This window comes from Gymnoscopelus microlampas, assembly GCF_963454915.1.
Source record: "Gymnoscopelus microlampas genome assembly, chromosome: 10".
NCBI lineage: Eukaryota > Metazoa > Chordata > Actinopteri > Myctophiformes > Myctophidae > Gymnoscopelus > Gymnoscopelus microlampas.
In genome coordinates this window covers 9622958-9647004 of record NC_139947.1, presented here as the reverse complement: position 1 = coordinate 9647004, position 24047 = coordinate 9622958, and the positions used below count along the sequence as shown (strand labels likewise).

The 24047-nt window shown below is 41.5% G+C and overlaps 1 protein-coding gene across 1 annotated transcript in view; it reads right to left on the bottom strand.

Moving 5' to 3' along the window:
- LOC311053419 (E3 ubiquitin-protein ligase TRIM39-like) overlaps positions 1-24047 on the bottom strand; it is a 479738-nt gene that overhangs the window by 409749 nt on the left and 45942 nt on the right. The gene's annotated exons all lie outside the window — the stretch shown is intronic.

The window sequence follows — 24047 nt, the reverse complement described above, 5'->3', positions numbered from 1 at the left end:
TATGAAAGTATAAAAGACAAAAGGTGGGGTTGGGGGGGGGGGGGGGGGCTAGGGGGGGACAGAAAGCAAGGCTACATGTTTAACCACTTAACCCATTAAGACCTGAGGCCGCTTCTACGAATGCCTTCTAAATCGGTAGTTCTCAAACTTTTTGTGCCAAGAACCCCCCCAAATTGATATATTAAATGATTAAAAAATGCACTTTCAAGATTTTTCAAAAATGTTCAAAAATAGCAGATGTGCAAGTGCGCAGCACGGCACGAGCTCACATGCTGTGAGCTTGTATATCTATCTATATAATATCCTCGGCCCCCCTCTTTTTTTCCCCTACACACCAAATATTTTCATTGAAACAACGATCTACAAGCTCACAAGGCACCACGTCGTGAGCTTGTAGATTGGCTATTTCCACAGAATGTTTGCCCATTATGAAATGCCCAGAATAGGGTTCAAGTGGTTAAAAGGTGGGCTATTTTCTGGTCACGTGGGGGGGGGGCAAATGAATCAAGCTGGACAAAGGACAAAGTAGACTGAGACTTAAACTTGAAGGTCAAACGGACCTCTTCCTTTAACGGAAGGGAGAGGTTGACTCACTCTATCCGCTATCGCCTCAAAAAACTCTGTGATACTGCCAAAAAAAACTACAATATAAGACCATGAAGTTAAAAGCTCAATATACCGTTGGAGCTCCGACAGCCAGCATGCAAACAAACCACACAAGTGAACATCAGTATTTCATCAGGTATCAAAAGGTAACAAAAGCCAATAACCAAGCAGGTGTACTCTAGGTTTTACTATTTTTTACTTTACTGGAGTATTCCCAATTTTCAATACTTTTACTTCTACTCCACACTACATCTCAGAGGCAAATATTGTACTTTTTACTCCACTACAATGATTTGAAAACTTTAGTTACTAGTTACTTTGCAGATATAAATTATTATATCATAAAACATACATTCATCCCTTTAGCCCTATTTTATACCTAGGCTATTTGAAAATAGCCGATCTACAAGCTCACAACGCGTCGCAACGCGTTGTGAGCTTGTATCTGCGACTTTCAAACATTTTAGTACTTTTACTTTTGGTCCCTTTAAGTATTTTTTGGTGTCAATACTTTTGTACTTTTACTCAAGTAACATGTTGAACACAGGCCTTTTACTTGTAACAGAGTATTTCTACATTGTGGTATTGCTACTTTTACTTAAGTAATATATCTTAGTACTTCTTCCACCCACTGGAAGCCACACACTCTAGATACAGAGTAACAACATCGATTTCCAGGTTTTAATAAGAAGCAGAAGCTCATATTGAAACATCCATGTTTTCATCTCGGGGGGAATATTGCTATTTATTTGCGGCACACACACAGCTCCAAAGCTAACAACATATATGGCCACGGGAGAGGGTTTTCATTCGTGCACAAAGCATCTGTAAACTTCTGCCTGTTGTGGAAAGTAATAGTGTCAAAGCCCCAATTAGTTGTCAAATATTACGTGAAAAAGAGGCAAACATTGTGAGAATAGCCGATCTACAAGCTCACAACGCCTCGCAGTGCGAGGCGTTGTGAGCTTCGTAGTTCGACTATTTTCACAACATTTATCTGTGGAACCGAGTCAAACTAAATGTGATGCCAGGGTATCTTAGTACTTCTTCCACCCACTGGAAGCCACACACTCTAGATACAGAGTAACAACATCGATTTCCAGGTTTTAATAAGAAGCAGAAGCTCATATTGAAACATCCATGTTTTCATCTCGGGGGGAATATTGCTATTTATTTGCGGCACACACACAGCTCCAAAGCTAACAACATATGGCCAAGGGAGAGGGTTTTCATTCGTGCACAAATCATCTGTAAACTTCTGCCTGTTGTGGAAAGTAATAGTGTCAAAGCCCCAATTAGTTTGACTAATACAGGATATGGCAGCCTCTTCATACAACGTTTCCCCAAGGGCCCCGCTGGAGAATTAGGAACGAAATGAGGAGCGAAGCTGCCTTGAAGCCCAGGAGGATGGCATGACGTCTCTCAAAGCGATATGTTGCTGTTGTTGTTGTTTTGAATCTAATCTTATATACATTTAATTTAGCTCAGAAGGCGTTCTATAATTAACCTTTTGGCCAAGCATTTATTCCAGCAACAAAGTCGTTTTGATCACAGAACACAGATCACTAATTAAGGTCCAAACATAGCTTAACACACTTAGACCTGAGGCCGGTTCTAAAAATGCCTTCAAAATCCAAACAGTTTTCTGTTGCTATAGCCTATAAACTATATAGCTAAAATGACCAAAAGAAATAACAGTGATTCTCAACCTTTGTCATTTCGGTTTGGTATGCATTCAGCATTCATTTGATTAAAACAAATATCTCTGGGACTACACTATGAAATGTGTAGTCCCACAAGACACACAAAAACAAATCCTCAGTTTATGTAACTCTGACAAAGTGTTCAAATGTGCTTTCTAACCCTTTTGGAGTCACGGACCCGTAAGGGTCCATTTGGTTCCTAACTATCAATCATTTAGCTGATGGGGGGTTCCTTTTACCCCTTCAAGGCCCCCTGGTGGTCCCTGGACCCCATGTTGAGAACCAGTGGCATAAAAAACTTTGCATAAAGCCGACCACAAACATGGAAATATTCCAAATTACCAGGTAAGAGAATGTCTTTGATCTCCAGAAAACTCCTCTGCTTATTAACGCCCGAAAACCATTAAAGGGGTAGATTGTATGAAAGCAAAAGTCACATTTACGTATTTTCCCATTTCGGTTAGTATATCTACATACATTGTGGTTGTTCTGAGTAAACAGTTTGAGCTACAACGTCACAAAATAAACCTTCCGGCAAAAAAAAGCTTTTCAGTCTCAACATGAAAGGCAAAGACAGAAAACAATCGCGGGATGAATATTCCAATTAGCTCTAGTGATTAACAGTTGTGAGAGAAAGGTCATGCTAATCACAGAAAAAGCAAACAACCATGAACCGGAACCCCCGCGTCAATAAAAACAGGTTTTTATCAACACAGAGGTGCCGAGCTGCAGAGAGGGAGGGGGGGCTTTATGGTCGATTTCACAAATTGGCCGGAACCTGAAGTAAACCAATCACGACGCTTTTATTGACTGAAAAAGAAAAAAGAACGTGAGCCCAGGTGTTAAAAGCCTGAGGGCAAACTTAACGAAGGTGTATACTGTATATAATATTGTGTGTGGTTGTGTATTTATAAGGAAGGGAGAGGAGAGAAATTGAGAGAGAATTTGAGAGAGACATGAGCAGGGTATGGGGCGACAGATTGATTGCCGGGGTAAATTTGCATAATAGTGTTTCCTAACGTGCCTCTCTGTGTGCATGCTAAAATGTGCTTTCATGGCAAGAAGTGTGTGGGTTCACCACACAGCCTGATGTATACTTCGTTGCGCGCCATTGTCGCGTGCCGGACATAACCGATCTGCGGCACATTGTGAGCTCACAGAACGTTATTTCCGTTGCGCGACACGATGCGCCGCCATGTATTAAAAGGGACGTTCACACCAAGCATGATAACTATAACTATAATTATGTGAGCACGTCAGAACGCACTCAGAGTGAGAGAGAGAGATCTCCACCTCCGTGACACCGGTGCTGAAAGACATGAATTAGTGGATAATCTGACTATTAATTATGAAGAGATGAGATAGTTGTAGGCTACCTGAGGTAATGCCAGGTTAGCCTATATTAGCAAAACTATCACTGATTCCAAGGTCGAGACCCAATTGCATCCCAGATGTCCCCTACTGATGGATTCTGATTGGCTGTCAAGTGAACCCAAACGGTATAATTCACCACTATCTTTGTCGTTATAGTTGCTGGTGTGGACCCCTCTATTGACAGTTATCGTTATAGTAATCGTTCTTGCTGCGGAAGGCCCTAAAATGATGCATGGGAAATTGAGCGTGGCAGCATGCTGTACCAACAATCCTCTCGGGTCTGATCCACAAACAAAGAAAACAGCGAGTAAAAGCCGGCAGAATAACAACGAACCAAACGACAGAAGGCAGGAGACCTTCTATCGCCTGTACCGTCTATGCATGGACAGTCGCCTTCTGTACTCCTCTCGCCCACGGAAAGGAGAAGTAAGAGCTGTTCAATGGGAGGATTTGTAACCTGAGAGACATCGTGCCTCAGCAGCACATGCCGACATTGTTCCGATGATTAAAAAAAGAAAAACGCCTTGTGAGCAGCGCTGAGCTTAACTGCCGTGTTTGTCCATCGAGCAGTTTTTCCCTGTTTTTCTTTTTTTTCCTCAGGCAGCATAGGTCACCGAATGCAAGTGCGAAAAGACCTGCCATGTCACGAGATTAATTGGATCCTCTAAAGTACGTGTCATGCTTGACTTTCATGACTGTTTTTCATTAGCATGTCATTTTCAGGACTCCGATGCTTCTATGCGTTGTTGCCCCATGCAGGCTCAGTTTACTACGGGATGAGGAATTGTGATTTATTTTTTCATTTTCTTAATGCAGTTTTTATTTTATAATTTTTACCACAGAATAGCAGGGCGTGAAAGCATCTCATGGGTGGTTCTGCACCTTGTTGTCTTCTGAACAGCTCCTGTTTTTACTTACTGTCATCGGGTGAAAAGATACAGTTTGTCATGCAAGAAGGCCACGCTGACACCAGCACACATGTACTCTGTCTAATCTGTCATCAAGATCCATCAATGCATTTTATTTTTACCGGATGGTATCCCAGAACGCACCAGATTATATTGTTGCTGTCAGGCAAGACGCCTTGTAACTCTATATTTCAACTTTTTATGTTTTTTTCATAAATGAATACACTACTTCAATCAAGATTGTCACACAAAAGTAGTGAAAATAGCAGATCAGCAATTGTCACTACTTTTGTATAATCCAATGGGATCCAATTTAATTCACTTACATCACTTTAGCTACAGTGGCTATTTTGCAACTGTTCTGTGACACTGTTATATGAAAAAAAGAAACGCTGAAATATGGAGATACAAGGTTTCTGCTGGATAGCGAGGATATTGATTCTAATCGGGATGTTAGAGATGAAACGGCTCATCCTTATCTTGTGGTTGTAGTAATTCACGTATCAACAGGCCTACAGGGTAACAAGTTATTACGGTTTGTTCCTCTCTCACATGTTCAGGGTGAACCACATACAGTATGTGTACAGTACTTATGTTTATTGACCGTCTTCTAACTCAGCGGTTCTCAACTTGTGGGTTTGGGACCCCCAGAGGGGTCCCCACATGATTTTGGGGGGGGGGCAATTGCCAATTGAAAACTGGTTTTCAATTGAAAACTGGTTTTCAATTGGGCGATTGGAAAAGAGGGGAAATTATCTCAGAAACCTCAGTTACAGGCTATTCGGAAAATTACATGCATAAGATTATTGTGCCAGTTTATATATGTACTGTATATGATGTCCCTTTTTTGGGCATGTCATTACTGTCACCATTTATATGTTGGCTATTCAAAAATTGCAGATCTACAAGCACACAGCGTGTCACTTCAGACCGTGCTGCAAGCTTGTACATCTATTTCTAAAATTTCTTGAAAAATATCAAAAATGTTTGGAAGATTTTTTATAATTCTTTATCATAAATCTTCTGCCGGCCAAATACATATCAATTTGGGGGATCCTTGACATGAAAAAGTTTGAGAACCTCTGGCGTAGGAAACAGATATCTGAGGCCGTCAGGACAGAGTTAAGATTTGAACCACACGTTATGGTGGTACCAAAGGTAACAATCTCCTTCCTTCCATAGTTCACACCCAAATGTTGTTGCCCTGCAAACAAACAATATTTGTTAACTACAAAAACTTCCAGGTTCAGAATTCTGAAAAAAAACTCAACATATCAAAGGCTTTGTTTGCTTCCAGTCCTGTGTTGGATTGATTGGCTGTTTGTCCCACAGTCTTGGGGTGGTATTTTTGGGGGGTGGGGCAGGGGCGGGGGTTTTGAGGACGCACAAACCAGGAACCATAACTGTGAATTTCTATAATTCTGATGTCTCTTTTTTCTATTTTGTTCTACTCAAGGAATAATAATAACTGCACGATACCTATAGGTGTACATACTGTAATACTATACATCGCCACCAGGGGCCCATCACATTCAACCAGCACACTAATTATTATATAATAAGAAATACCTCAGTCGTCAGGGATTTCATATTGGGGTTGCATGTGTGTAAATATGTGTATGTACAGATGTCAATTTAAATACATACTATATCCTTGTATATATCAGCCAAAAGGTGTTCTTTGGAGATGGAGGAATCGCATTCTGTGTTTTTTTTGTTTGGGGGGGAATGGGGGGTGATGAGTTTATTAGGCTTTCGCTCATGCATCTTTTTATATTTTTCACTGATGTCCGCTGGCATGGAAAGTCTGACTTATTATGCATAATATGCAGTGCCAAGGCAAAGTATCTTCCTGATCTAATTTTGTCCCTCAGAGCCGGCGGAATGTATTTCTGCTCAAGGCTGCGCTCGCTGTGTGTGCGTGTGTGTGAGAGAGAGAGCGAGAGAGTCCCCTTATTGAGCCTAAAAGAGATCGTTTGCCAGGAGATCTTTAATTGAAATGACTTTGAGTCCCCATAAGTTTACCACATGCCAGCTGGAAGCCGTATGTGTATCGTCTTTGGGATGGAAACCTCATATGTACATAAATAGCAGATCTACAAGATCAAAACGTGTCGAACTGTCGTACTCGTTTCACGTTGTGTTTCGAGCTTGCAGATCTGCTACTTTTGATGCTTTTCAGTGACGCTGTAGTATGATCAAGTAGGCCGTTATTTTACGAAAGAACACAAAGAGTTTATACAAAGAGAATATGGAGATAGGAGGTTTCTGCCCGACAACAACGTTATCTAACAAGCTCTAATAGCTTCTTCTTCTTCCAAGGTGACTGTTTGTGCTTCCGCCAAGGAATGCAATGACCTGGCATGAAATGTGTGGCTCTCAAACTTTTTGCCAAAATGACGCAGGCATAACGCCGAAAATGTATTTATGTATGCACTTTAAAGTTAATAGTTACCGTCGTTATCGCATTCCAAAATATATGCTGCACTAGGAGGACCCCACAGCATTCGTTATGTTTTTTTCTCAAAATTAATTCTGGGAGTCACAGTTCTTAGTTTAAAAAAGGTCCTTCTGACACACCTACCTCAAGGACAGGTGAGTAGGACCAGGCAGTCAGAGTCAATGCAAGAAAGAAGAGGGACACTGTGTCTTCACTTAACAGCCAAAATATTTCATGGGATACCTGATGAAAGTCAGTGCGACCGTTGTAATTCCATTTGGCTGTAAGTGAAGACAGCGTGCGGGAGTCCTCTGGTGTTTTTCCGACAGACAATGGCTCAACCAGAGGAGTTACCAAAAAAAGACTACTAAAACGTATGTTACGGAGTGGGACTTTAACCACATATGGTTGAGCGGAGTCCCTCAGGGCTTTTCTGTTTTCTCTTGTGGGATTTAAGCGGTTAACATAGATTACAGATGAATCTGTTGGAGATATATTTAGTACATTAGTACTTATTACAAAGTGCATCGCCACAAAATCCCTTTTATTGCCACCACGAGACACAGAATCAACACACTGTGAAATACCTCAACACACTTTCGTACCTGCCATGAACTCATATTATGTAAACAATACAAAACACATTGTTAATCCCATTTATGACGTGTGTCAGGAGGGAATCAGCAAAACGGTGTATTGTCCCAATGACTGGGATTGTTCATAAAGTGCAATAAAACAAGTATTGAGGAGGGAGACCACCGTACAATGAAGAACTGCAAAACAAACATACAAATGGCTTAAAATCTTACATACTGATCAGCAGAGAAGTCTGTAGGATTTTAAGCCATTTGTTGTATATTCGTTTGCCGAAACAAAACTTGTAAAACATTGCCCAAGTAGTCTGTAAGATTTTAAGCATTTTTTCGGTTTGTTTGCCTAAAACAAAAGTTGTATTTTCTTTTTTTAAATAGACGTTTGAATGCATTAAAATTCTTATTTGATTGATTGATTGATTTATTTTATTTGGTGATATGAGCACAATAGCATTTTCCCGACACTTTCCGGGCTTATTTCCATTGGGGTCCTCTTCACACACACAAAAAAACCCTGAACAACACAAACAAACAAAAACACAACAATACATCAGACAGATAGGTTCAAAAAACAAGTCTAAGAAATGTGCAGTCAATACATTTAATCTATTTTTAACCTATGAATTTGCATTGTACAGTGGGGTCTCCCTCCTCAATCGTTTATTTTTTTCTTGCATTGGATTTTTGCCTCCTTGGGAACCATTAGGACTCCACTATTTGTGTGGCATTGCTCATACTGTACTTTACCGTGTTACCCTAAAGCTGTCTCTGCGTCTGAACGAACAAAGCCGCCTCTCCGGGAAAAAATAAATAGCCGATCGACAAGCTCGGCTATTTCTTTGTGGATCGCCGCCAGACGACGGCCGATAAATCTGTCCGTTAATCCTTTGTAATTACAGCGCAGTGAAACGAGTATGGGAAGGATGCAGCTGGGGAAATAATAATAATTTCCCTTGCAGCACAGTGGGCCGGACGGCAGGGGGAGGAGTTTAGAGTATGGGACGCTATGGAATGCATATTGTCCTTTTGTTTGTCTACCGAGCAGCAGATAATCTGTGTAGGCTACAAGAGATTTGCAGCTCAGTAAACTGTCTGAACTCTCTCTCACTCTCTCTTGGTCACACTTTGACGTACGCGTGCGTGCGCACGCACGCACACACACACACACACACACACACGTTTGTATTGCTATACTTTTGAGGACATCAACATTTAAACACGGCATTGAAATGAGCTGAAAATAGCCTAACAATAGCTGAAAGATAGCCCATCTATAAGCTCTACTTGTATATCGGCTATACATCGCCACACAATTTAAGTATAAAATATGGGGGGGGGGGGGGGGGGACTCTAACCTCAACCGTTAAACCTAACCTCTAAATGTTTAATCCTTAACCCAATCTGACATTAGTTTTAAGCATAAAATAACTATTATTGTGAGGATGGTCCTTACAATATCTATTTCTAAAATGTTACTACACTTGTGGGGACATTTGGCCCTCACTAGCATAGTCAAACAAACACACACGAGCATGCAAGGAATGTTTTGCTGCCGACCCTCATATCACCCCTCCAGTTTCGAAACGACACGAAAGGCTGAATTGTTCTGTGTTGTATATAATACATGTTTGTATATGGAATTAAAAAAATATGTCTCTATATATATATTGGTTTTAAAATATTATCACATTATAATTATTATTGAAGTTCTATTTATCATTATTGTCAGTGAGGTTTCTGATGCACTGTGAAAACATGTTTACATCAAAGGTTAAATAAATTAATTAAAAAAATACAATATTTGTTCAGAAAAGTTATGATCATGACATGAGAAGTGTTAAATATGCATCTCCCGTGAAGGGAGGAGGTATATCTTTTATTGTCATCAGGTATAACGGAATAACAAATAAAAATACATTCAGGATGCCATGAGTGATGTTTTCAGCTGCATTCATGCTCCCTTCATTTATGATTTATTAAAGCAACAACTTCTTAAACGATAACCCTGTATAGACGAATCCACAGAGCGCTCCCCTGGCGCAATCATAACTGCGGTGTCAGAATGCACGCCGCAGCAGGATTCTGACACCGCAGCGCTCTGTGGCTTTGTCTATACACCCCCCCCTCAATTGTTATCACACCAATCAATACAAATGTCATGACCTATGTCAGTTTAGTCTGTAAAGCTTAAAACACCTGCAGGCACCGGTCTGAGGAGCTGTGAAATACAGTACAACCTGAAGGGATCATACCAGACAAACCATGCCCCGGCTTACCGACCTGGCAGAGATATAGTAAAACAATGATTTTGTTTTAGCCTATCAATTTGAATTAACCTATCTCTGCCAGTTCGGTAAGCCAGGCGGAGATGGGGCCTACAGTATCACAAAAAAACATCATGAACGCAACATCAAACATCCCCAAATTGGAATACAATGTTGAGGGACCCCTATAGAGCGCACCTCCAAAACTGCTCTCACCTTTGGCCCATTGGGGGCGCCACAAATATGAAAAGTTGCAGAGTCTGTCATACAAACTCTATTTCCTCCCGCGACTTCGGCAGGTCCTGGTGACTGCACCCCACGACTGACACAACCCTGGGTAGGCAAAACTAGCCTGGCAGAGATCTGCACTCAGAGGAGCGTCCTTTTCTAGTCTTAGGGGTACGGTCACACATGAACTATGGCTGCAGGCTGATAAACGCACGGTTTTGCGCGGCTGCCTGTTTTGTGCAACCTAAAAAACAGAGTACCTTGCCTTGACGTTGCCAGGCCGGTCCATCTTCGACTCATCCGATTGGACAGAGGGGGGAAAGCAGCAACCGTCTCGAGCATTTACAGATGTGCCACTTCAAAACTTCGCACGTTACTGTTCTTTCCCTGAAAGTGCCCTGAAAATGCATTTTTCCTCCCTGTTCTGCCCTTAAAAATACACTGTTTTGCCCCTGAAAAGAAGTTGTCACTACACACCCCCGTTTTTCCCTTCAACAGACATGAGAACAAAAGAATGTGTGTTGAAGAAGGTGTCAGACTCATTATGAGGCGAAAGGTGATTTGAAGAGGTCCTTGACCAGTTGCTCAAATTAATTAGCATCATAAAAGCAGTGATCATCAAAATAATTCAGCATTTTAAATGCCCTTCTTTGTCCCTCTTATTGCCCTGGGTATCCCCTGAAAATTTACTGTCTTGGCAATGGCAGGACATTTGAAGTTTTGAAATGGCACATCTGTATCTGCTTCGAATAGACTTTTTCTCTATTGGCGCATAGAACGCATAAACGCAAGGTGTCCGAAACACACGGAAAGCTGCGCAAGAGCAACAAACTACTCCATTGCCATTGAAAAGCATAGGCAGAATCCACCGCATATGCAGAATCAATCATTTCGTTGTGACCATACCCTTCACCAGTTTATCTGAACCAAGGGTTAGGCTCCAGTCCAGACTCATGTCCATTCCACGCCAGAAAACCCAATCCTAACCCACTCAGCAGGATGCATAACGTCCTGTCATGCTTTTAACTAACATCTAAATGTGTTACATTAGCAGGCAAGAATGTCCACAAAGAATATCTTGGCTGTCGGGCAGAAACCTCTCATCTCCATATTCTTTTTGTGTACATTAGCGTGCCCTACTTGATCATAGTACAGCGTCGCACAAAAGCATCAAAAGCACCAGATCTACAGTTTTGGTCATATGAGGTTTCCACCCGACAGAGACGATATAGTGCACACATTTAGTCGCACACACACACGGGACACATCTGCAGAAACGTGCACACAGACGTGTGTGCATTTCTGATGGTAACTTGTTGGGTCGTCATGTCAGACTGGCATGCAGGGTTCTCTGATATGGTTTGTTCACAGTGTTCTGCGTCCCTCAAAAGAGCCTTAGGCTATTGATTAAGATGAATGTTTTAACATTGTGAGAACCGTTTTCCTCGTCCTCACAAGAGTTTTATGGTTGAAAAAAAGACTAGAGATTGGGCGTTGGGTTTAGGATTAGGACTAGACATTAGAGGTTAGATTTAGGGGTCGGAATAAGAGTTAAACATGATTTATACTTAGTTGCGTGCCAGTGTCATGTGCACGCCCTGCAGAGCCAGCACACACTGCACCTCAAGGCACAGCCGTTGGGTACATTAACCTCAGAGCATTGATTGATTGATTGAAGACTTTATAAACAGTTTGCAAAAAAAGCACAGAAAGTACAGTTAAATACAATGCTAAAAGGATTGAACCCAAGAAAGCACTGTGACTTGTTTCCTGTGTATTCAATTCATAGAAACATTTAGGGACAGACAAATATACAATACTATGCAAAAACATCATATAATCGAGTTGTAATCAAATAGAAAAATATGTACAGTAAACAACAAGCCTTAAAATCCTCTTATCAGACCTTGTAGTGTACTGTACTTCCCTGTGCTTGCCTTTGCAAACTGTTAATAAAGTATTCAATCAATCAAACCCACAGGAGGATTTAATATTGTGCGTCTTAATAAAAAAGACAATGCCTACATAAAAAGGAAACTTATGGCGTGTTTTAAATTTCTGTCCACTCCATCTAGGCTCTAGTCTACAACACTGAGGGGGATGCATTTGTGCCAAAAGAGTGTTTCGTACTAGCAGAAAAATATGTTTTGTGTTTTTTTTTGCTGCTGAGCGGACGGGCCTGAGTGGAGTGTGGAGCGAGAGGTGCACAAATCAAGGTGAGCAACGGAGCGGGGGGAGCAACATAAGCGAATAGCGAGCGTGACGACAGGCCCCTGGAGCGTGGAGCGGCATTTCGCTCCGCTCGTATGCTCTGATTAACCTGCAGTAAAACTTTCATTTTCAGGGGTCAATGTGCATGTACAGGCTGGGTCCCATATGTCACTTACACAGCAAAATCCTCAGTGTTCATTTATCGACTTTAAAAGCCTCACTATGTAACAATTTTTTAATGAATAAAATGTAATATTGTCTAATCTGTATGGTAGAGTATATAAATACATAACTTATGCAATTGGGGTGGTTGTATTTTGTCTCCCTGCTCTTCTAATGACATATTTTTATTGTGTCAAACATCATGTCACACCTAGACACAGGATCTGACACAGATTTTTGGCCTGACGGTCTAGATTCAATTTATCCCCTGAGCAAGCAGGCTGGCTCTATTAGCTCAATGGCAAAAATGTCAGCACTTGCGCAAGAAACCGGGTTCAAATCTGGGGTAGAAGCGGAAAGTTACAAAGTTACAAAATGAAAGTTACTCTTACTGTATGTACCTGTACACAAGATTTACACAATATTTAACAATAAGAAACCTTCAACCGATCATCATATGAGGAAAAGCAAAAATAGCTGATTTATTTATTTGGGCTATTTTCACTGTTTTTAACTTTTTTGAAAATGTTTGATAATGTTCGTCTATAATGGCATGCCCGAAATAGGGATGCCAGGTTTAAAGTGGTTAGCCAGAGTTAAATCAACTCTTAGGATACTGCACATGTGGTGCTTTTTAGAGTGAAGAGCTTTCACACTAAAAGCACCACACTGCATGTGACAACCTACAGCAGGGTGTGGAAGCTATATCTCAGTCACAAGGTGATGTAAATGACTGAAACATCATAGAATCTAGAACAGATTGCACTCAGCTGAGTGCATGCCTCCTCCTCCTCCACCAACATCATGCAACTGTCATGATTATGCCATTTCTGCCAGACATAATGAAGATTATGTAATGTTGACCTTGATGTTTTAGACCAGTGGTTCTCAACCTTTTCAGGCTGCGACCCCCCAAAAGAATCATATTTGAACTGGAGACCGCCGCACCCTGACAAGCACTTGGGAGTCGTCTAGCATTCCACAGATAAACAAGCTCACACTGCCTCGCAATGCGAGGCGGTGTGATTATGTAGTTCGGCTATTTTCACAATTTTTGCCTCTTTCTAAAGTAATATTTGACATTTTTTATAGAATAGTTTGTTGGTTACTTTTGACGCATGCAGTTGTAAATTGTCATTTTAGAAGTGTGAAGATATACCCTGTATACACTTAAACTGTGTGTTGGTTTGTTTACTGTTGAGTGAGAAAACAATGCTGCACTTTAAGCTAATCATCTGGGGAGCCCCCCCCAAAAAAAATATTTTGGGGACCCCTCCGTGGTCCCAACCTACAGGTGGTTGAGAATCACTGTTTTAGACACAAAAGGTCAATAACATTCCTTTGGGACAGCCTACTGATCATTTGCATCATCAAACGGAATCGAATGGCTAACAGGTGCCTCATAATCACACCTCTACGACAGTATTGTTCTGTTCTAGGCTCTATGCACAGCAGCCATATTGGGAATGAATTGGCCCCTTCCTTCACAGGTGTTACCGATAATACTAATTAAGGCTCCGTTCCATGTAGTGTAGCAAAGTGGTTGTCTTATTTTCAAGGACCCCCATAAGACTGAGAGTGTACAAATGGAACCAAATGGACCCTTATGGTTCCATTTGTACACTCTCAGAGTTACACACCCACCATAAGGGGCCATTTGGGAACCAAAATGGAGTGTTTCTAGTGAGCCAACATGCACGATATCAGCACCGTGACCAGAATGGAACAGAGCCTTCATTAGTATCATTGGTAACACCTGTGAAGGAAGTAAGAAGACCCCAATTTCTTTCCAATATGGCTGTTGTGCATAGAGCCTATTGTACATTTTTCGGCCATCTGTTCTTGGCTTTGACCTTCTCCTTTATTGAGTGCTTGACCGTGTCAATCTAAAAGCCAACCATGTCTTTGGGACAGCCTCCAGATCATTACCACCAGGTGGTCATGACAATCTGCCATTTTTTCGCAGTTAAGTCCTCTCGACCCGTAATCACCTCTTCAGTGACGCCAACTTGAACCAACGGTTCCCAAGCCGTGTGGCCCATTAGAATAGAAGCCTATCTCCTGTTTCTGTAGAATGAGGCGGCTTGATGTACAAGTACACCCCCTGGACATGAGGCTTGTATGTCGCAGGGACTTAATTACCCCCAAGCCAACCCTTGATGCTGAGTGCCAAGCAGGGAGGCACTAGGTACCATTTTTATAGTCTTTGGTATGACCCAGCCGGGGATTGAACCAGTCTAAGGGCGGACACTCCAACCACAGCTTATAAATGGTCTATTTAGCACAAGTATAAAATAGGGGTTAAGTGTTAAACAGATTTGAATGCTATATTAACACATTTTGAACCCCATAAAGGACCCCTGTGGGTTCCGGGAAATCACTTCTAGAACCACTGAGCTAAACCACAATGTGAAATGAATGAGTCTTTGTTAAATGGAGCACAAGTCATTTCTGAGCTGGAACCGGACGATAAGTCCAAAGTCTGGAGTACTGTATGTTCTACCCTCTTTTTTCTGCAGGACCCATATCGTTGCTGTCGGGCAGAAACCTTGTATGTTCATATTTCAACTTGTTATGTTTTTTTCAAAAACATACCACTTCGTCGAACAAGAGTGAAGCTCAAAAGTAGCAAAAATATCAGATCTACAAGATCAAAATGTGTTGCGATTCAACGTCTGCCTGTGGGTTCTTATAAACATTTAACCAATGAAACGTATGAACAAGAGCTTGTGACTATAAATAATAACTACATTGGACCCATTGGAACACAGGTTCTTTTTTCTAATCGGGAAAGCATCAGTGTCATTTTAGATTGTAACGTTGGCTACTAAAAAAATAGCAGATATAAAATCTCACAGCGCGTCACTTCGTTCCGTGCTGCGAGCTTGTACATTTATGCTATTTTTTTTTAACATCTTGAAAGTTTGAGAACTACTGATTTAGAAGCCAATTGTAGAATCGGCCTCAGGTCTAAAGCAGGGGTCTTCAACAGGGGGTCTGGGACCCCTAGGGGGTCCTCAGAGTTACTACAGGGGGTCCACCAAATCTTTATGTGATAGGATTTTTTTTTTACATTAACCACTTGAACCCTAGCATCCCTTTTCTGAGGAGAACTTTAGCCAAAAATAGCCGATCTACAAGCTCACAACGCGTCGCGCTGCAAGGCGTTGTGAGCTTGTAGATCGGCTATTTTTGGCAACGAGGTGTTTGGTATAGAGGGAAAAAAAGAGCAGACCAAGTAAACAAAAAAAGTTGAACCTAAAACACAGTGTTATTCAATATAGAGGGGGTCCCTGCTTCATCTCTCTCTCAGCTAGGGGGTCCTTGGCCTGAAAACGTTGACGAACCCTGGTCTAAAGTAACGGTTTTGGACATACGTTTCCACCAGACCGACAGCAACAATATGGAACCCTAGCACATCTGTGACAGGCAGTTGCCTGCAGTAAACCTTTCACCTCACACGTTGTGCCGAGAGACACCTGGCTTCTTGCTTTCATCACGGCACAGATTATGGCCTGTGCCGTGCAACATAGAGCACTTTACTGTACACTGTATGCAGACAGATGGAGGATATGTGGCCAGTTCACCCTCACAAGAAGGTGTCCCTATAGATTATAGAACACCATCTGCCAAATGCCTGCACTCGCTGCCAGAGGACATCATGGCAGAAACAGCCCGGGGGAACCGCACTGATGTTGCGGTATCAATGCATGCGGTAAATCATCGCTGTCGGGCAGAAACCTCTTATCTCTATATTCTAACTGTTTGTGTTTTTTTCCGCAAATGAATGCCCTACTTGATCATACTACAGCGTCACACAAAAGCATCAAAAGTAGCAGATCTACAAGCTCGAAGCGACGCGCTTTGAGATTGTAGATCTGCTACTTTTGCTTTTTTTGAATTGTCCTGTAAAAGTAATAGTTTTGGACATATGAGGTTTCCACCCGACAGAGACGAAGGTAAAGGTTTTGAGATGTCCCCATTGATGATTTAGTGCAGTTATTGGGGGGAGGCAATGGCTCAAGAGGTAAAGTGGCCGCTTGGGAAACTTGGGAAGTGTCCCGGACGGTTCAGTTAGTGTCGAAGTGTCCTTGAGCTAGACACTGAGCCCTGAACTGCTGCCAATGAGCAGGTTGGTGCCTTTGCCATGGTTTACTCTGCTATTGGTGTGTTAATGTGTGTGTAGGGAGTGATCGTAATGCACAATGTAAAGCTCTTTTGGATAAAGGATGCTATTATAATGCCAATGCCACTTTGACTATGCTTGTACAAGACTTTAAACCTCCCAAAACAAACGGATTCGACTACTTCTAGGCCTGGGGCCCATGACCCACCTTTTTCCCACACGTTTTGCTAGCCTAGGATGGCTCAGGGTAGAAGACAGGGTTAAGCAATTAAAAATGGGATTAGCTTTCAAAATAGTCAATGCGACGTTGCCCTGAATATCTGCATATCTGACTAAATACCTCCAAAACATTTGCAACACCCACAGCCACAATACTAGAGGGAGCGTAAACAACGCTCTGGTAACACCCACCTATAGAACAAACATGGGTACATTCTCCCTCTACAGCACTGCCACAAGTGTGGAACGCCCTGACACCATCCATAAAAAAATGTGGTTCACTGGCTTCCTTTAAACACGGCACTGAAAATTCACCTTTCAGGAGGCCAAAGGGGGACGTACTGTAGTTATCACTTCTCCCTTAGACAGGCTACCTATATTTGTGATTTTGAATTTGTGTTATTTTTTATATGTTGATGAATTGAATACATAGGACCCCAATGGAAACAAGAGCATAAGGACCAAGTGTTTGACTGTAATCGTGCTGTTTTGCATTTTTGTATAATAAAATATTCAATCAATATTCAATCAATAAATGCACCATTTATTATTGTACCATTTACCATTGTCAACCTTTTTATTTTATTTCAAGGACTCCAAGTTTGATATGCATCTGCATAGCAGATCTACAAGCTCACAATGTGTTGCATCGCGACACGTTGTGAGCTTGTTGATCTGCTATTTTCAAAAGATTGTGAAATGGGACACTCTACATAATGAGTACTTTTACTTTAAGTACATTTTGATGCCAATACTTTTATACTTTTACTCAAGTACATTTTGAATTCCGGACTTTTACTTGTAACAGAGTATTTCTACATTGCAGTATTGATACTTTTACTTACGTAAAACATTTGAGTACTTTTTCCACCACTGTGCAACACAACACGGACGGACATGTTCAATATCTACGTTTTACCATATCGGAGTGTGCCGTCAGCAGCAGGCTGAGCCTGGCGGCGAAGGCTGCAAATCCCTCTGCGCCATTCCAGTTGCACACCGATAAGATGGAAATCAGTTAGAATCTACTTTGAAATGATAATGCCAAGCCAAGAAAAACAAAACAAAAATAAGCTTAGGAAAAAGTTAATATCTGTGATCCGATGCCAAAGATTACTTTACAGATTTGACATGCACACACATAGCTACATTTTTATGAAGTAGTAGCTAAGAACCTTTCACACAGCACCTACAAGCACCTCAAAGTTTATTGTCAAAACGTTAACAATAAACGTTATATTCCAATAGCACAGCACAGGTCTCTTTGGTGTCGATAGGGTCTCTTTAGTAAACACAAAAATAAATGTTCAGATGGGTTACAAATTCCGTCTAAACTGGAGAAATAACCCCACAAAGATCATTTATAAGCTTGTGTTCTAGTTCCAATTTTATCTGCTCATTAATGTGTTTTCATCACTCACATTACTGATGAAACATATGAAACACATGATACACAACATGTGTTTCATCATTAATGTTTTTCATCACCACTTGTGTTTCATACACCAATTGTATTTGTTGTCTCCGCCAGGCCGAAAGGCTTGGCGAGAGAGTATGTTTTACCCCCTGTCCGTCCGTGTGTCCGTGTGTCTGTCTGTGAACAGCTAATCTCCGGCACCGTTAGCCCGGCCGCTGCGAAACTGTGCACACACACTCCCTGAATGCCAAAGCCGAACCTCTGCCCCAAACTTTTCAGATTGGCCTGTTATAGCGCCACCAGGAGGCCGATTTGTGCAAAACACATTTTTTGGATATCACTTCTACAGATTTTGTCCAAGCCTCACGCAAATCGGTACACAGTATCTATATAGTCATGTGATCAACACGGATCTGTCCGATTTTCTATATTCTATCCTGATTGGCTAAGATTGGCTTCCAAAGTTTGCAGGATTGGTTCGTTTTGAACAGAATGCCTCAAATCATCAACGCAGCGTGCGATTGCCGTGAAATTTCACACACACCTTCCAATAGGCCGAGGAAGAAATGCCACCCTTTTCGCGTTGGCCTGTTATAGCGCCACCAGCAGGTCTAATTTAGCAAAACGATGTTTGGAACAAACTGCCTCAAATCATGAATGCAGTGTCCGATTGAAAGGCCTAAGAAGAAATGTCACCCTTTTCACATTGGCCTATTATAGTGCCACCAGGAGGCCACAATAACCTATCTGACCTGGCTGAGAAACTTTTTCTAGTTTATCCTGTATCTTTTGAGTTCTCTCTCCTGATTGGCCCCTGTTACCGTTTATTATTACTATAATTAATATTGCTGCGGCAATGACTGACGAACCATAACCAAATTGTTTAGTACAGTATCTGTACACAACATATAACAATATAGAAACCTTAAACTTGGAAACAAAAAGTAAGTTGTCGCTAAAAGTACGAAATGAGTACAAGTGATACATGTTTTAAAAAGGTCACCTGGCTCATTAGTTGAGGGCAATGTCTTGAGGACTGAATGAATAACAGGAGTTAAAATGACACTACTGCTCTCTTGATGCATATACCCTAAGATTCAGCTGTTAGGCCTATAGCTCATTATAGCCGTGTTGAGTTAGTGACATAAAATGTCTCCAGGCACTGACCGAGGAATGCATGGATTAAAGCAAAAGGTTGTTAGGCCAAGTCCTAATATGCGATCTGTGTGAAACAGCGTGAAAGGATCCCCCACACATTAGCGCTGTGCTCAAGATATTGGAGATTGATGTTATGTCGGCCATACCAGCACTGACAAAAAAAAAGGATAGTCATTTTGTATGTTAAAAAGAAATGCCAGACACCAGAGGGTTAACCTTTGCTTTTATGACATATGTGAGATCATTAGGATTTTCTGGAAGATTAAACGTGCATATTGCTAGTTTGAACACTTCAAATACTCTTTAATCTAAAAATAACAAATGACAGAAATTAAGCTTACAACACGTTGCACTGTGTGTTGTTGGCCTATTTTCGGTGCACAACATGCTTCCATAGGACATGCTGACTTTTATGGCAGTTTTCACGGTCATAACTGACCTAAGTGACTACATCATAATTGATGAAGACGCTATTTCTTTATGAATAAAATCGCCCTTTGAGTAATAAATCACAGCCTGCAAGAGAGACTATTATGCACAGCTTAAGAGATGTATTCACCGTTCCTAATACTTCCTCCGATTCCTTATTGTCTCCGCCAGGCCGAAAGGCATGGCGAGAGAGTATGTTTTGGCCCGGTCGCTGCGAAACTGTGCACACAGACTCTCTCGATGCCAATTCAGAACCTCTGCCCCAAATGTTTCACATGGGCCTGTTATAGCGCCACCAGGAGGCCGATTTGCGCGAAACCCATTTTTTTATATTACTCCAACAGATTTGATCCAAACGCCATGCAAATCGGTACACAGTATCTCTATAGTCATGTGATCAACCCGGATCTGTCCGATTTTCCGGATGCCATCCTCATTGGCTAAGGTTGGCTTCCAAAGTTTGCAGGATTGGTCAGTTTTGAACAAAATGCCTCAAATCATGAACGCAGCTTGCGATTTCCGTGAAATTTCACACACACATTCCCACTAGGCCGAGGAAGAAATGCCACCCTTTTCACATTGGCCTATTATAGCGCCACCAGGAGGCCACATTAACGTACCTGACCTGGCGGAGACCTGTGCTCCGAGGGGCACTTTTTCTAGTTGTGAATATTTCCCTGGAACTTTATTATATCGTCTTTGTCGGGCAGAAACCTTTATCTCCATATTCTAACTTTTTGTGTTTTTTTCCCCCGTAAGTTAGCTCCCTTCGTGATCATACTACGGTGTCACACAAAAGTACCAGATCTACAAGCTCGCAACGCGGCTCGAAAAACGTGACGCGAAGCGACGCGTTTCGAGCTTGCGGATCTGCTACTTTTGCTGCTTTTTCATTTGAATCGTGAATAGCAACAGTTTTGTACATATGAGGTTTCTACCCGACAGAGACGATATTTTATTTCATGTATTTATTTTCCTTTTCCCTCGCTCTACTGTTCAGATGGTCTACCTCCCATAACATTGTTTTGAATCTATCCGATCTGTCTGGGGAAGTGGGGCCATGTGTTTCTCTGCTTATGTGGGTTAGACTGACTGAAAACAAACAGTCCTGATTACAACTATCCACCGATAATGAGCAAACGCTTTGTCCTCAGCAAGGTTATAATAGTTTGGGATTTTTCATTTTAGTTTAAGTTTGTTTTGAATATTTTTTTCCTAATTCAGTTATAGTTTTAATTAGTTTTTAAGAGCGGATTTGCTCGTTTTTATCATTTTAAATGCTATAGTTTTAGTTCGTTTTTATTAGTTTTAGTGTTTTTTTTATATACCTTGGGTTATTTGTCATGTGCAGGATTGAAAAGGTAAGTATTGCGTAATAAAAACTTAACAAAAGATAGCATTTAAAAATGTATTCAGTTACAGATGAGATGAACCACCAACCATCCACAAACGAAAACTAATCTAGTCATTTTGTCTATAATTGTCTCCGCCAGGCCGAAAGGCATGGCGAGAGAGTATGTTTCACCGTCCGTCCGTCCGTCCGTCCGTCCGTCCGTCCGTGTGTGTGTGTGTGTGTGTGTGTGTGTGTGTGTGTGTGTGTGTGTGTGTGTGTGTGTGTGTGTGTGTGTGTGTGTGTGTGTGTGTGTGTGTGTGTGTGTGTGTGTGTGTGTGTGTGTGTGTGTGTGTGTCCTGTCTGTGTGTTAACAGCTAATCTCCGGCACCGTTGGCCCGGTCGCTGCGAAACTGTGCACACCCACTCCCTGGATGCCAATTCAGAACCTCTGCCCCACATTTTTCACATGGGCCTGTTATAGCGCCACCAGGAGGCCGATTTGTGCAAAACCCATTTTTTCTCATTACACCTACAGCTTTTAACCAAACGTCATGCAAATCGGTACACAGTATCTCTATAGTCATGTCATCAACCCGGATCTGTCCGATTTCCTTTATTGCATCCTCATTGGCTAAGGTTGGCTTCCAAAGTTTGCAGGATTGGTCCGTTTTGAACAAACTGCCTCCAATCATGAACGCAGCTTGCCATTTCCATAAAATTGCACACGCACATTCCCACTAGGCCGAGGAAGAAATGCCACTTGAAGATTTTCAAATCAGCCTCATGGTGGCGCTATAACTGGCCGATTTGCATTTTTAAATATAACTGCACCGATCTGCGTGTAACTTTGCACGCACACTCCCTAGAGGCCAAGGAAAAACATTGGACTGCATTTTTCACATCTGCTTTTTACAGCGCCACCAGGAGGCCGATTTATGTAAAATACATTTTTGGAGATTATTCCTTCAGATTATGTCCAAAAAACACGCAAATTGGTACACTGCATCTCCATAGTCATGTGATTCTGATGGATCTGTCCGATATTTCATATTCCATCCTATTTGGCTTACAGTGGCTTCCAAAGTTTGCAGGATTGGTCAGTTTTAAACAAAATGCCTCAAAACATGAATGCAGTGTGCACTTTCCGTGAAAGTTTGCATGCAGATTCCCACTAGGCCGAGGAAGAAATGCCCCCCTTTTCACATTCACATTGGCCTTTATAGCGCCACCAGCAGGTCTAATTTAGCAAAACACATTTTTGGAACAAAATGGCTCAAATCATGAATGCAGTGTCATCCCATTGAAAGGCCTAAGAAGAAATGCCACCCTTTTCACATTGGCCTACTATAGCGCCACCAGGAGGCCACAATAACCTACCTGACCTGGCGGAGACCTGTGCTCCGAGGAGCACTTTTTCTAGTTTCAGTTTGTTTTAGTAATCGTTATTTATTTTTAATTGTAGTTTTTTGACTCCCAGAGAAGCAGCAAATCACGTGAACGCAAAAAAAAACAGTCACATTCATTTCCATGTTGGTGGATTTGGAAGAATGCCCTTTTCTCTGCAAAAATAACCTACATTCAACTGCCAATAACTATGGTGTAATAAAAACAAAATCGCGAGGTCATTAATGTTATATTATAGAATCAACCCCTGAGGGACTCTGGTCAACTAAGTACATTACAGTATATAGGGTTTTCAGTGGTTAAAACGCAGTCCTACCAAACGGCCAGCGGCTCTTATGAAAAGCGGGTGATTCAGAGGTTATACGCTTACATGACCATCACTTGACCTTATACAGCACTCTACGTGTTTTTCCCCCCGCTTTACATTTGCTATTATTACAAATAATCACTCTATGACTCACAGCTGTGTGCACCTCGACCCCGGTCACCGTCCAAGATAAAATAATAAATGTTTATTTCCTGATCCTTTTGTACACACTCAGTTAACCATTTAAGACCGGGAACGCATCTGTGTGTCATTTTTACATTTCTTTGAGCTATTCAAAAATAGCAGATCTACAAGCTCATAGCGCGGCACCGAGTGCCGTGCTATGAGCTTGAAGATCTGCTATTTTTTTTTAAATCGTGAAAATCAAATCTTTGAAAATTATGAATTTTGGCCGCGGACCCCCATCTCAAAAATATTTTGTTCCAGGGACCCACCAGAAGTTGTTATAGAGTTAATGTTCGCTATGGAAAAATTGATATTCAAAGATTTGCACACATTTTCACGATTTTGCAAAAAAATAGCAGATCTACAAGCTCATAGCGCGGCACTCGACGAGAATAGCCAAACAAATCTTAAAATGACACAAATTATGCTTTCCCGGTCTTAATGGGTTAAATTGACTTTTACTGTGTAAGGCGACTACACACGTGTAATAACAGTCTGCTTCACAGATAAACTCGAAAGCTATTTGAAGACAACCACAGATAAAGCTGCACTACGGTATGTAACTTTTCTCTTCTACCTCGGATTTGAACCCGGTTTCCTGCGCAAGTGTGCGTTGCTAAAGACTGGGTGAAGTATGAACATGATTACATGCAAAAATGAGTCTGCATGCAATCAGAACTTTGCCTAGTTTGCTAGAAAACAAGTGTTGGCAATTAATGATCTGAGAATGCATCTGTTATAGCTTCTATAGGCTATATGTGGATAGCATAACAGCCAAATGTACGCTAGGATTGGCTGTATAGGATCGCTTAATAAATGTGACTTTGAAGTTGCCCTACGGGTGAATTTATGGACAAAAATACGCAGTTTTTTACGCTCCATTGATAAATGAGGGCCATTGAATCTTGACCATCAGGTCAAAATTTGTGATAGATCCTGCGTCTATACTGTAGGTGAGACATGACCTTTGACACAATCT